General features: G+C 47.8%; 1 pseudogene; it reads left to right on the plus strand.

Moving 5' to 3' along the window:
- Positions 1 to 2,263: 2,263 nt before the first annotated feature.
- Positions 2,264 to 15,129, plus strand: LOC146203851 (uncharacterized; annotated as a pseudogene).
- The last annotated feature ends 247 nt before the right edge of the window (positions 15,130 to 15,376 follow it).

Genomic DNA, 15,376 nt, shown 5'->3' on the forward strand with positions numbered 1-15,376 from the left:
GCTGCTCTAGAGTCGCTGTATACAGTTGTGAAGTTCGAGTCTTTTAGAGCTAGTGCTATCGCTGCTTGTTCAGCTACCTCTGGCTTCTTGGTGTAAAGTGTGAGTGAGTTGCGCGTACGCCCGTGTCCGTCGGCTACTGCTACCGAGTAGGCATGTTTTCCCGGTATGTACGCTGCATCCACGAAAGCTGTCTGGTCGGGAAACTGTGCCGCGTCCGCAGCGAGGGCTTTGGCGCGGGCGAGCCTTCTTCCTTGATTGTGGGTCGGATGTACGTTTCTTGGGAAGGGGGACACTTTGAATGCTTCTCGAACGACTTTAGGTAACTGCAGGACGTTGTCCCTTTCTACTATGGTGTTCAGGCCGAGCTTAAAGAGAATCTCTCTGCCCGCTTTAGTGCTTGATAGGCGTGAAATCTGTGCCGTGTGCTGTGCCTCGATGATTTCGGCAAGGATATTGTGCACTCCTTGCTGTAAGAGTAGTTCAGTGGAGGCATTAGCTGGGAGCCCCAACGCTGTCTTGAAAGCTCGGCGTATGTGTACTTCAAGCCTTCTCTGATGTTCCTTTTTCCAGTTGAGCATTGCAGCCACGTATGTGATGTGACAGAGTACAAAAGCATGAACCATTTGAATAGCGTTGTCCTTGCTCAGTCCCCTGTGCCTATTCATGATGCGCCGAAACATCCGGATCGCGTTTGCAATCTTGATCGTGATGCTCTCAAGCATCGCCCAGTTGGACCCGTTGCTTTGGATGATTAATCCTAGAATTCGTATTTTATCAACCATAGGTATGCGATTTCCATCCCTGTCCTGTAACTCTATGCCTGGTGTGTGGTGTCGGCGCCAGTCGTTGGACCGGCGTCCTGGTCTTGGGGGGTGGTAGATGAGTAGCTCGGATTCTCTAGAAGAGCAGCGATGTCCCATTGGGGCGAGATGGACCTCGGTAACCGTGATGGCTTCTTGCATGCGCGCTTCCAATTCCGCATCGCTGCCACCGGTGCTCCAGATGGTAACATCGTCTGCGTGTATGGTGTGCTCCGCATCAGCAATTTCCCCCAGTGCGCGAGAAAGCTTTGTCATCGCCAAGTTAAATAAGAATGGTGAAAGCACTGAGCCTTGTGGTGTTCCCTTATCGCCCAGATTAAAGCTCTCCGAGACGTGTTCGCCTATCTGGAGAGTGGCCGTTCGATCCTGCAGAAACGCCTTGACGTAGTGGTAGAAGCGTGTTCCGAGGTTTTGGTCAGATATGGCTTTGAGAATGGCTTGATGTTGAATTTTGTCAAAAGCTTGCTCCACGTCGAGTACCAGTAGCGCCTTGGTGTCTCGTGTGGGGAAAGGGAACATGGGAACACGGACCCTTTAAAACTATGTGTGTGTGCGGGCATCATCACTTCTTCTCCGGAGTCTTTTCTACTACTAACAATGTAAATAAACCAGGTTTTCGTCTTTCAACTCCTAACTCCTTCGCTCAGCGGCGCTTCTTCCTGAGGTGGAGCGGGCGTCGATGCGGCCGACGATCCGTCCTGCGACACCCTAGTCCCACCTCTAACGTCTGGATGGCAGCAGTTGAATTGACCATGCGACCTGGTGCTGCTTCTGCGGGTGAGTGCTTGGAATTTGCCAGGCTTCAGATTTAGTGCTATTTATTCTTAACTGCTAGGAATTATTGTGGGTTGTTAAGCGAGACGTGTGTGATTATCTCACTTCAACAGTTGGTCAGCAAAGCCAGGACTCCGAGAGGCAACTATGGCGCTAGAAAAATTGCGGAGGTCAGAATTGCTGTTGTTGTGCGAAGAGTTTGGTGTGGAGGTACAAGCTAAAATGACAAAACCGGAAATTTGCTCATTGCTTTTGAAATCCGCCGAGGTAGATACAATTTGCGAGGTGTGGGAACTATTCAAAGCGGATAGGGCGAAAGAGGAGGAGGAAGAAAGAGACAAAAAGAGGATCAGAAAAGAGAGAACGAGGAACGGAAGAAAGAGGAAGCTGAAGGGAACAGAATATCGCAGCTAGAATTAGCGGCAGAAGCCGAAGAGCGGGAGCTAAAAAGGTTGCAGCTCGCATTTGACGAGAAGAAACCAGAATTTGAACGGTCGAGAGGCGCGACTCCAAAGAAAGCAAGCGAATCGGAAGCGTATCAAACGGGACGAAAAATTCAGATGCAGCCGTACAAAGTGGGCGAAGACCTTGGGTTGTATCTCGTTAATTTTGAAAGGGCGTGTGATAAAAAGGGATACGCTAAGAAGTCATGGCCAGAGAAGCTAATGATGGTGTTGCCCTGTGAGGCGGCTGCCATAGTCGCGAGGCTGGATGCGGACGAGGCCGATGACTACGAGAAAGTGAAGGCTAGCCTGCTCAGAAGGTACCATTTGTCGGCAGAAGAATTCCGTCAGCGGTTCAGAGGCGCCAGTAAGAAATGTGGCGAGAGCTATGCAGACTTTGCATGCAGTTTGAAGGCCAACCTTAAAGAATGTTTGAAGGGCGCGTATGCGTACGAAAGTAAAGATAAGGTCGTGTAGTGTGTAGGCCCAGAGCAATTCTAAAACAGCATCCCCGAATCAGTTAAGCTCTGGATTCAAGACAAGGAGGAAGTGAGAAAAGTAGAGAAAGCCGCAGAGTTAGCGGACAAATAAACGGCGCGGAGGAGGTTAGGCTCCGATATAGGCGGGCCTGAAAAGAACAGTTTCGGCATGAGGAAGCGTTTTGTGCCGAAAAACGCACAATATAGAAACCCCAGCCCGTGGAAGGAGCAAAACAGGTCACGGAAAGAACTGAGGGTGGTTCTAGGCAGACCGAAGCGCAGAAATCGCTGACAAGAGTTCGAAACCAGAAAACCGTTTTGTTGTTTCAACTGTCAGGAGACCGGACACATTGCTGCAAGGTGCAAAAAGCCGCGGGTAGCCTTTTCATACGCAGATGACAGTGATGAAAATTTGGAGCTCCTACAGCCATACATTCACGAGCTCAAAGTAAATGGAAACCGTGCAGAGTCCTGGCCACAATAGACATTGTTCATCCTTCCTATGATAAATAGGAAGACTTGACTGGGGAGGTGGCATGGATAGAGCAGGTGCTAAAACATCAAAGTCTGTGCCTTCCGATGACAAGGGTAGTGATTTTCGGCCCGTTCGGAGAGTTAGTGACAGAAGCCGCTTTCTCGCGCGCGGTTTCATTACAGTGCCTGTGCCTATTTTCGACTAGGTAGAATCAGTTGCTGCATGAACGGGGTCAGAAGCTAGCAGAGGGAACAGTAAAAGCCCTGAGGAGATCAAACTCGCGCGAGCTAGCCACCAAGCTTACATACCACCAGGCATCAGAGACGTCTAGCCAGGGGAATGACATTCCCGATAATCAGGAACCAAACGAACCAGTTGCAGTTCGTGCAGACAAGGGGCGATCCGAACCAGAGGTCAAAGAAAGGATAACGAGTGGCCGCATTCAGGAAGAATGCAGTACGGGTTCCGTGTTGCAGCCAACCTCTCCGTGCATGGACCGCCTGCTGCGCGTCGACAAGATTCGTTAAAAGCAGAACAGGAACTGAACCCCAGCCTGTTAAAGTGGCACTTTACAGCTCGTGAAGGCATCGCTAGGCGAAATGTGACAATACATCACAAGGGCGGACTGCTGTATCGGCACTACAAAGACAAAAAGGGTAGAACACTAGACCAGCTGGTTGTCCCTGAAAAGTATCGCTCTGACCTACTGAGTCTTTGCCACGGTAACAATTGGTCAGGGCACTTAGGCGTGAACAAAACAAAGGAAAGGCTGCTTGGAGAATATTACTGGCCAGGCTGTTTCAAGGACGCTAAACGCTACGTTCAATCGTGCGACGCTTGTCAGCGCACAGGAAAGCCAGGTGAGAAATGGAAGGCACCTCTAAAGCTAGTTCCGCTGATTTCAGAACCGTTCCGTCAACTGGTCATTGACACAGTGGGACCACTGCCTAGAACCAAGTCAGGATATAAGTACGTCCTCCCTATGATCTGCCCCGCTACAAAGTTTCCGGAAGCGGTACCTCTGAGGGAACTTAGCTCAGCGGAGATAGTCAATGCACTCCTTTGAGTTTTCGCCCAAATTGTCTTCGCAGCAGAAATTCAAGCTGACCAGGGGACAGTTCTCACGAGCGCACTGACGACCACGTTTTTGCATAGGTGTGGCGTGAAGTTCATACATAGTTCGGTCTATCACCCTCAGTCCAATAGCGTAGAAAAGTGGCATTTAATGTTTAAAAGAGGGCTGCAAGCTACATGCTACGAGCACAAGGATGACTGGGAAAGTTGTCTCCCACCAACGCTTTTCTCCCTGAGAATGGTTCCACATGAAGCCACAGGTTTCACCCCCGCCGAACTAGTGTACGGAAGGGCTCTCCGTTCTGCGCTTAGTTTGCTAAGGGAGATGTGAGAATGGACGGGCGAAAGTCAGCCAGTCGTAGAGTACGTGCTGCAGCTGTTAAATGGTCTCAACACCACGCGAGAACTAGTGGACGAGAACCTGAAAATGGCTCAGGAAACTGCCAAGTTTTACTACGACCAGAACGCTAGAGTGAGAAATTTTAAGGTAGGGGATAAGGTGCTCATTCTCAAGCCTTCGCGAAAAAACAAGGTAGAAGTTCATTAAGTCGGACCTGTAGAAGTTGTAGATCGTCTCTCTGAAACCAACTACACTTTGAAGATGCCGGGGAGAGGCCAGCAGATAAAGGTATACCACTGCAATCTAATGAAGCCCTATCTTGAAAGGAGCGGGGTGGCAAACATGGCTATAAACATACCGGAGGAGGTACTAGCCGAAACTCCCGAGTGGAACGGAAATGACAACAAACATTCTAACAGCATAAACGATCTCGTGGCTCGTTCCGCGAGCACAAAGGTTCTAGAGCCAACTCAACTACAGCAACTAAAGCAGCTGCTTTGCTAATTCCAGGACAGTTTTAGTGGCCGGCAAGGAAAGACAGACCTCCTCACACAGGAGATAGAACTAACCTCTACCGAGCCAGTAAGATTGAAGGCTTACAGGGTTTCACCTAGACAAAAAGAGATAATTGAGGCCGAGATCAAACACATGTTAGAATTGGGCGTTATAGAACCAGCGGAAAGCGACTACACCTCTGCTTTGATCCTTGTAGAGGCACCGGGAAATGATCCTTGGCCCTGCGTGGATTACCGAAAGCTTAACGCCATAATTAAAGACCAGCTGTATCCAATCCCGAATATAGAGAGGATAGAGACCGTAAGCGCTGCCCAGTACATATCCACACTGGACCTGGTAAAGGGCTATTGGCAGGTTACGCTCTCGGAGAATGCACGCCGATATGCGGCATTCATTTCGCCTGTGGGGCTCTAGTTCTGAGTTTCGGGCTGAAAAATGCGCCATTTAGCTTTTTTAAGTTAGTGGACATCGCCCTCAAGGACATGTACGAGTTTGCTGTCCCATATCTCGATGATGTGGCTGTCTTTTCTGACTCCTGGGAAGACCATATTTCCAATTTCAGGAGAGCGCTAAGCCAGTTGCGTAACGCCGGGTTAACCATAAAAGCAGAAAATGTAATTTTGGTTGCTCGCATGCAGAGGTGGGCATTTGACCTCAAAAACCTCGACCTCACCTCAAACTCAAAAACTATTTGGCGACCTCACTCAACCTCAACCTCATCAATTCAGGTTGAGGTCCCCCAGGCGACCTCACCTCACTTTTCAGGTGACCATTGGCGACCTCACTCAACCTCACCTCAAACTCAAAATGTGAGGTTGAGGTCGGGTGCTCGACCTCAAAAAAAAAATCATTAAATTAAACCGCAACTTAAAGTAATATACATTTCTCGGTAATGCTAGGGTATATAGGCTAGCCAGAATTTTGTCGTATGAAGGCTGTATTTTACTCATAAATTTCATACAACAATTAATATCCAGGATAAAAGCAGAAAAACTCTGGACACTACATGTCCAACTCTGCACTAAAATGGCAATCCTCTTCCCCTCCTCGCCTACCCTTTTGTGGTCGCTTTCAATCTAAGGCCTATATGGGTACAACGTTACTACGCATAGGCCCATAATGCAATACAAAGAGTTTAACCCAACTGACCCATACAGTTTCTTATTCTTACCTAGAGGGAAAGCTGTGCTGCCGTCTATGGGAGTTTACATGGAGTTTCCAGATGGCCAGTTCAGCCACCATAGGCGCTCAAAGCATCATGGGCTGGAGAGCAACCGAGTGCAGAACTACAACTTTTGGCCAAAACTAATGCAAAGATAAACGTTGTTCTACCGTAAATAATGTCCTAATATTGAATATTGTGACTATAACTTGCAAAAAGAGAGAGAAACAGCATGTTGATGTGATATGTATCTAATATAAGCGATGGCTCTTTCTCCTATTGGCTTAGTTTCGAGTAGCACAAATACCAATATTTCGCACTTAATAAGCAAAGTTTGAAATAAAAAAAACGTTGTGAAAATATTTATGGGTGTGCAATCACTTAAGGAAGTTTTTAGTGGCATTTCGGGACTAAAAACCATTTATTGGCGACGTCTGCTTTTGCGCCTTCGCTACTATGGTTTTCGTGGTCTATGTACGCACCTTCAAATGATGATGATGACGAAAAAGAAACATCGCAGTAACGCCACTCCACGTACCCGAGAAAAACCGACTGTCCCGCAACAAGTAGCACACCGGCCCATGATTCTTAGCGCGCCCATGGTGGCTGAAGTGCAGCGCCCTCAGCTTTCCCTCTAGTTAGTGTAAGGAACTCTATGATCTGACCCACGTGAATAAGATTCATATTAAAAATAAAACAAGCCAGTTCTTACTCTAAACTGAAAAGCCAAATGCTGTTGACCCTAGTGACGACGACAACAATGACGATATGCTCTTTTTCTTTTCTTGCCACATAGCACTAAACCGACAGGGACACAGCTAGACACACGGGACGGGCGCTTTTTTTTATCGCCCGTCCAGTATATCTGGCTGTGTCCCTGCCTGTTTAGCGCTGTCAGGCAAGAAAGCCGACACCAAATCGCCCAAGCTTCCATCCTTGCTCTTTTTCTTAATTCGAAAAAAAAAATGGATGATTGCCGAGCATTTTTTTTAATACACTGTACATTGTTTTGCGACAGAATACATTAAAATAGGAAAAAAAATAGGAATACATTCGTGCCTCGTTAGTACGGACGCTTTGGTTTCCGACCAAAGCTGTCCATAAAGCGAGTCATCCATAATAACGAGTCATGAATAAAAACGAAAAGTATATAGTTGAAAAAAATTAATAATTAATGGCTGCTGTTTTAATTAATTTGGGTATATAAACACAGCCGAGATGTCGATGCTACCCTCTTCTCCATAGATCCGTCGATCCGAAACGTCATGTCTGTCCTTAAACCTTGTCAGCCATCCTCTTGAGCAGCTGAAGTCAGTAACGCCTAGACAGAGCGTAGAATATTTCTCAGTAAACATCCCCCTGTTTTACTGAACAAAAATTCCGTAAGTCATCACAGGTAAAACCTATCAAGACGGAGGAGCAGAAGCACTCATAATGTTGCCGAGGCAGCGAGCCTTCTTTTGAAGCATTTCGTCGCTCACGACAGCACCATTCGCGTACACATTCCCGAACCACATTAACAAGGCTGACTCCATTTCTTCGAACTGTGCTTGGCGCTGTCGGACTGTGGCTTTCGCTGCAATGCCGACGTTGAGTCATTTATCGGAGTCCTGCAGTATATATAGATGGTATACCGTCGACCTGGCGAGGCTGAGGCCTAGTTGAACTTCGGTCCGGTCTTTCGTGGCTTGGATTGACTGAGATGGCTTTTGCCGCTTGTATTCACAGATTTCCCGCTTCGCGCCTAAGTTCAGCTCCACTCTTTTGCGTTTAACTCTCGCCATGTCAAAAGTCAGACTAAAGTTGAGGGTTACAGGCTCCTGTTTCTTTGCACTCTTTTTCCCTAGCTAACCTCCCTGACTTTCCGTTCTTCTGATTCTCTTTCTTGCCCTTTACTGTTTCTGTAAGGAAGCGAGGGAGTCAAGTTGGCAGGCTACTATACAGAGGGCTATCAAACAGCCCTTTCCAGTGCCGTTTGTATGTGTTCCTATGAAACAAACACTGCAAGCTGAAGTGCATTTTAGAACGCCGTACGAAGAACTCAGACCTTGTCAAGGCCGCATCGTTGACTCAAGGTGAAGCCGACATGCGGATCGCTGTGTTGCAAAATGTGGTAGTTCGGTAGCGCAACAGTGACGAAAACCAGGAGCATGAGAAGGAAGTTCCACCAGGACGAGACGCCTGGTCCTGGTTGCGTGCTCGTCACCTTTCTTTTGTCGCTGTACTTCGTGAGTGTGTCTTAACCCTGACCGAAAAGCGTTAACGGCTTCATGAAACACACTTTGTGTTCTGGGATAGAAAAACTTCAGTTCCCACCCCCAATTTTGGCGCTTGTCTTTCTTTTGATAACTTCTTTCTTACGCTTTTACCGGCCTCTCTTCTGGTCACGTTCAGCAGAATTTATTGCGACCACATGCTGCTATTTTCCTGACTGCGGCCTTTAGTTGCAGTGCTGCCGCTGCACCCAGAAATCTCCCGGTTCCCTCCTTTTGGGGTCTTTCTTAGTTAGCTGACCCTCGGTTTGCTGTGTACGATCCCTGCCATCCACCCTCCTTTCCTCCTCCTCCTCCTCCCTTGCTTTCCGCTCTTGCCCCCCCCCCCCCCCCCCCCGCGGCGCACTCGCCGCGGCATCTGGCAATCAAGAAGCAACCAGAAGGGGAAGATGTCTCGTCTTTAGTGTAGTAACAACATAGTTAGAAAACCAGAATAGCATGGACCTGCAATCAAGACAGCTAATTTTATGTTGAGCCGGTCTCCTCATCAAAACAAGGTAATAGCCTCCACCTTGATTCGAACCTCCATCCCTCGCAACCCCAACCGAGAGCTTTAACCAACTACACCCCGCCAGGATTTTTTTTTCCAGCCTGACTGGTTTCCGCTGGTGACACGGTATTTATCTTTGCCTGCCTTTTGGTTGTGTTTTCTGTTGTGCAGCTCAGCAACGGCTGAATGCTTTGTAAATAGTCTGTGCACATAGCCCTTTCTGCACATAACCGCGCGTGATAACGTTACGCGCGGTATAGGAGTAGCGACTCTTAATTCTCCTTCTTGAGAATGATAGTTGTGATGATAATAGGCTAGTCAGCGGCTAATTTCGGGCGAGCATGTACTCAGCATTGGACAGGATTGTATTGGACTAGATTAGATTGGACTGGATTCGATTAGACTTGAATGTAGTGATTTGGATTGGACAGGTTTGGATTGAATTGTATGTGTTGGATTGAATTGCATTGGAATTGAATGTGTTTGACTGGAATGTACTGCAGTTGATTGGACTGGATTTGATTAGACTGGATTGGTTTGTATTGGATTATAGTAGACTGGATTGGTTTGGATTACACCCAATTGGATTGGATCAGATTCGATTGAAGAGGAGTAGGCAGCCCAGCGGCAACATAAATGCTTTCGCTACGTAAATCCTGGCTTAGCTGAGCTAAGCCACGGCCTTTTTTTTACGTTTCCCGCTGTGGCATTTGCGCTAAAAGGCTGCGCTCGTTGAGCGCCTTGCCCATTCGCGGGATGCACACCACAGCACGTGCTTCTGCGTGCAGCTCAGAGGAGCGCAAGCCAGTTCATAGCCCTTGATTCCTACCGTGAGCAAAATAGAAAGGGAGGGCGTGGAAGCAAGTTCCAGGAAGGCACTTGCGCACATCATCAAAGTCTACGTCAGCCGGAGCCGTCGACACAGGAGCCTTGAAGTCAGCTCGATGGCGCGCTTTTCCCGACAGCAAGCACTGCAGGCTGAGCAAACTCAAGCTGACTCACCTGTTCCCATCAACCAAAACGAGGTGCTTGTGGTGGCTAAGTTGGGAGGCCACTAAACAGACGCACCTGCTACCAACTCGAAGAACCCCGTTAACTTCATTGTGAAATTGGTGAGATCGTTCTCGATGATGAAAGCCTGGACTTCAGTGAGATGCCCCAGTTGTAGCCTTTTAGCCTTTTAAAACTGAAATCCAGGAGCGTAGGTGCGAGAGTCAGATTTTCGCCTTGCAGATGAAACTTTTGAAGGCAAAATTGTTTTGATTCGACTGAAATGTTGCGATCAGTGTGGATTTCGCATAGAGTGAACGTAGTGAACCTTTCTTTCACTTTTGCGTCAAATACATTCTGTCGGCTCTGAATCATTGAAGCATTTTTGTGGTTTTTCAAGATTTAAACAATTGTAAACAAACTTCCATGACTCTCCGTTAATCTCAATCGCAAGTCTGGTGGTCAAGTTGCAGCTCACATAACGGCAGAGCTGTAAGAAGATCACCCCGTCAACCTTCCACTACTTTTCCAGAAAAATCACGACCGCTTTCACCTCATCGTTATGGGAAACACTATAACGTGTGAGCAGTGTGGGTGTGTTGAAACTATTGCGCACATACTTTGTGAGTGGCCTCAGTTTGAGCGTGAGTGCACTTTCCTGCTGCTACACTTCGTTGCTTGTACTCTCGCGCTCTTACTGAAGAAAAGATTCTGGGCCCTTGGATGACTCCTTCATCAGAAAGGAAATCAGTGAAGGCGCTACTTAAGTTTTTAAAGGATTCGGGGTTGAGTTCAAGACTTTAACTGCACAATAGACTCCTTCTCTTCGCACCCTTTCTTTCTTTTTTCTCCCTTTGTTCCCCTCCCCACGTGTAGGGTAGCCTACTCGGCATCGCCTGATTAACCTTCCTGCCTTTCTATTCTATTTCTGTCTCTCTCTCTCTCTCTCAAACACATCTGCTTCTCAGCATGCTTTCCCACTCGCCGCACTGCGGTCGATGACGTCTAACGGTTCTACTTGTGTAATGCAGCCGCGCAACTGCCTGGAGCGATGTTACAGAACTTGATCAGTTCGCATTCAGTTCGAAAAGCTCGCTGTGTTGGGCTGGAAGCAGGCTGTTTTTTTTTTTTTTTTTTTCATTGCGCAAGTTAGCCCTTCGGCATAAGGGTTTAAATATATTAATACAGGCCTGTGGCCCCCAAAGAATGCCAACAGCTCTCGGTGGTGTGAGCCATGTATCCATACCCCAGTGTCAGGCGGTCTGGTAGGGTGGTAAGAGTGGCTTCTAAGGTGTGCCATGTGGGCCACGCGAAAACCAGGACAAGTTGCTGGGAAGTGGTCTATTGTGGCCTGCATAGCAGGGGCTGGACAGAACGGGCAGTTCAGGGAAGCAGTCTGGGTGGTCCGAGAATATTTTACAGCAGGCGTTAAAGCAACACACACGCGGATTCTTCTCAGCGTCAACTCCTCACGGAGTTTGATCCACACGGTGGAATTAAAGCACGCGTGGAGCGGCGAAAAAATTCTTTCGCAAGCACTATGGCCTCCCCTGAGGACAACTTTAACATCAGCCGAGGATATGTCACTTTCTGGGAACAGGAGGCATCATCAGTTTCTGTGAGACAGAGCGTAGTTTAGGGAGCCCACACCACACTCACAGGGCAAGGAAATGATTGCACAATATTGCAAACATCGTTGATGATGTCGAAGGTATTAGATATACTCCGTAATGCTCGGACGGCTTTGCTGGATTCTGTAAGATCAAAATGGTCGGGGTGCAGCATATAGGCTGTCTGCTAATATAGACAAACCATCGCGAATGGCAACAAGCTCTGCTACTAGAGAAGGAAGGTGCGTTGCTTCTGTTCTATATGAACATACCTGGCGTATTTCAGGAAGCAATGGACAAATGAGGATAGTATGTAAACTCTCATAGCCAGTGCGTGCTTTTACGTAAACTTGAAGCCCTGTGTAGTGTCTGTGTAATGATCTGGCTTCGCTGCTTGCACCGGATGTTGAACTTGGCGCTTTTCTCGTAGCAGACAGTTGTTTGTCATTTGTGGCCGATTCCGTGGAAGTTCCGAAGGCGTTGCTTCAAGCAGCGTACAAGACGAATAAAAATAATGCGCTAAATTCAGACGCTGCAGGAATAGCTTCCAGTTGTATGACATTGTCTCTACGTCGAACTCCGGGCACACCGCCATCACAACGTTCGAACAAGCCTTCTGTCTATTTAACAAGGGCACAATGGGATCGACTTGAGGCTATAAATCGAGAGGCAATGAGGGTCATCACCTGCCTCCCTCGCATTACACCAATCGTGGCACTCCAAGAAAACGCACAACTAAACACAATAGATGAACTGGTGCAGCAACGACGTGATGCACGCAAGCTTGAGGCCACACTCTCTCACGCAACGTGTGCTCTGAAGGCTTATGCTTCGAAACATTCACTACTACCACCGCCACTGCCAGTTCTCCAACCTTGGCGTTTTGTACAGCTGAGCGATAATAAGCCGACTGATTTACGCCGACCAAGAACACAGGAAACGGCGTCGTCACTTCGCGACCGAATTATGGAACAAGACGCCCGCTTGCCACATGGTTCCATTATAATTTACGTCGACGCAAGCATCAAAGCCTGTGAAGAGATAACAGCAGTTCACTATCCTAGCAAATCTTCATTGAACAAGACGTCAATATTTCAATTACCGGAACCTCCATCTTCTTTTTGTGCGGAACTGCTTGCAGTGCAAGAGGCGCTTCGCCCTGTGACCGCCATTCCCATGCTTCCCACGGCCCGTATTATCATACGTACAGATGCCCTCCAGGTGACAAAGCTACTTAGACGAGTTAGTAGTAGCCCGGAAATCTGCCAGATCATACACAGTCTAGCGGCTCGCATACCAAATCCAATTCGTATTGATTGGACCCCGCGTGACCTTTTAAGTGCTCAAAGCCAAGTGGATGCTGCAACCCGCCTATCAAACTCGACATCGACATCGCCAAACCTCATAAAATTAGACAATGCCACCCTGCTTTTAACAAGAAAGGAGCACCTCCGGCGCCGTACACGTGCTCTTATACCTCCGTGTACGGTAAGCCCCCCCGCGGTCTAACCCGTGCAGAGGAGGTGGCGCTTCGGAGGATTAGAGTTGGGGTGGCCCTAACACCAGCAGTGATCCGAAAGTGGCCACAATTTCGGTATTTATATCCACACCCTGGGTGCCCCATCTGCAAGTCTAAAAATATAGAAGCAGACATCCATTACCTACTGTGGGATTGCCCAGCGTTGAAGCCAACGCGGATCCGGCACCTGGTGGCAGCTGGCCTCTCCCCCCATAATCCGGAGTCATATGCTGTTTGGACACTGGGACCGCATCATCGTTCACTCCTCGATTTCATTGCATCAGCCAACCTTTTTTCATTTATTTGACCACATCCGTCATCCATCATGACATTCCTCTTATGCCCTGAGGCAATAAACTTCGCAAAAAGAAAAAAAAAAAAAGCATTCTGTCTGAGCAACTCGCGGTTGTCGTTCGTCTCTACCAGTGTGGAAATTACCAAGTTGTTATCACCAGCGGATTTTTTCTATCCTTCCTCTTCTTCTTGTCGTTGTTCCTCTGCAACAGCGGCGAAACCGGATGCTAGGCAACGGGACGCTGTTTCAGACACTGGCGAAATGCTCAAGGGTAGCGTAGGGTATACCTTTCCTAAAAACAATATTGTTCCCATTTAATCTCCGCCTTTAAAGGGTATGTTTCGATAGCGTAGGCTATCAGCCCACCTATAAAACTGTGTTTTACCTAAGCCGTATGAATGTGCCTGCGTGTTCTAGGGATAACGTGAATTTAAATATCATGGCACGCTGATTCTAATGCCACCCTCCCACATGAAAGGAGAGGTCCGAATTGTCGCTCTTTCAGACCCCCACCGACACCGACGCTGAAGGCTCGAGCTGGCTGACGTATTGAATCTTCCGCTTCAAAAATATATTAGGCGCGTTTCCAGTGTGCCGGCTCCGAAACTGCACATGGCTGGCTACAGCAATGGACGAAATACTGAAGACATTGATTTTTTTTAGCGAGGCAGTCAGCCACCTGAAGGATCGCATATTGTAATTTATGCTGACCTTGTATCATTTCGTGAAATGGGGCACACCCACGTAGAAGCACTGTGCGATAATCGAGTTACATAAAGTGAAAGAAGAAATATCCTGCGCGAGTGCACAGTGTACAGGCGGACACCGAAACGCAAAAATTTCATAGCATTCCAGGACCTTCACTGGAGGTATGTTGAAGCATCAGCTGCTGATATTGTAGCTCTAGGCGTGTTGAGAATTTTACTGTCTTTTATTTTCCGTGTAATGTTTTTTTTAATTTTTATGCTTATTTTTCGTTTTTATATTTCTATTTTTTTTATTTCCAAAACATCCTCCAACATCCTTACGTTAGACAAAAAGAATTAGGAAGATGCTCGCAGAAAGTTTTCGAAAAGTGGTTAGCGCGCTCGAATCAGGCACGGAGGGTTAGTGGTTCTAGTCTTGGCGTGGATGATATCTTTATTACTAATGTTTATTTTTCGTGAGGACGCGCCAGGGTGACTACACAATATTCACAACTCCTGTCTACGCAACTCATGGGGCAAGAAATTTTTCCGCCTTAAGAACTTTTGAGACTCTGGGTAGAAATGTCCAGCGCTGTGGCATTCGCGCTAAAGGCCCGGCGATCATCGAGCGCCTCGCGACTTGCGCGTTCGCGAGAGCCACCCGACAGCACGCGCTTCTGCGAACAGATCAGTAGAGAACGAAAGCTAGATCATTGTCTCCAGTTCCCACTGTTGCAAATGGAGAACGGCAAGGAGAAGAGGCCCAGGCGAGCACTCGCTGAAATCACCAATGTAAATGTGAGCACGACTGCGCAAGGAACGAACGCTGACGTTGGGTCTACGACGCGGTCTGCACCGCGCCAAGGGCAGGGCGCTTTGCCGAATACGGACGACTCACATGCTCCCACAATCCAAGAAGCCCATCTTACAGAGGTTGAGTTGGGGCGCCACGGAACAGACATTGCTGCGGCCGAAGCGAAGAAGCCTGAGGAGCTTGACAGTGAGATCGGTGAGGTCATATTCGCTGGCGAAAGCACCGACTTCAGTGGGATGCCTGAGTTGGCGGATTTTGAGCTTGGTAGCCAGGAGGGCTGGCGCGAGGAATCTGAGACTCTTCCTGAAGATGGACCTGTCAACGACCAAATCGCTGAGGTCCCCCTGGACTCACTCTGCGATGAATGAGGACTTCCGCATAAACTGAATGTGGTGAAGCTTTTTTTTTTCTGTGTGTGTGATAAATACATTGTGTTCAATTTGCATTTTTAAAGCATTGTTTGTATTTTCGCATACAATAAATCAAATGTAAACAAGGTTATATGCTATCAATTAATTACCACAAGGTATTGACAATGCACTTCTGTTTTGAGTGCAGGTGGGAGCCAAGGTTTCGGCTACTTAATTCTGATGTTTTCTTTACATCGTCTGCGAG

Source organism: Amblyomma maculatum, chromosome 1, assembly GCF_055883805.1.
Source record: "Amblyomma maculatum isolate TAMU_Amacu chromosome 1, ASM5588380v1, whole genome shotgun sequence".
Taxonomy (NCBI): Eukaryota; Metazoa; Arthropoda; class Arachnida; order Ixodida; family Ixodidae; genus Amblyomma; species Amblyomma maculatum.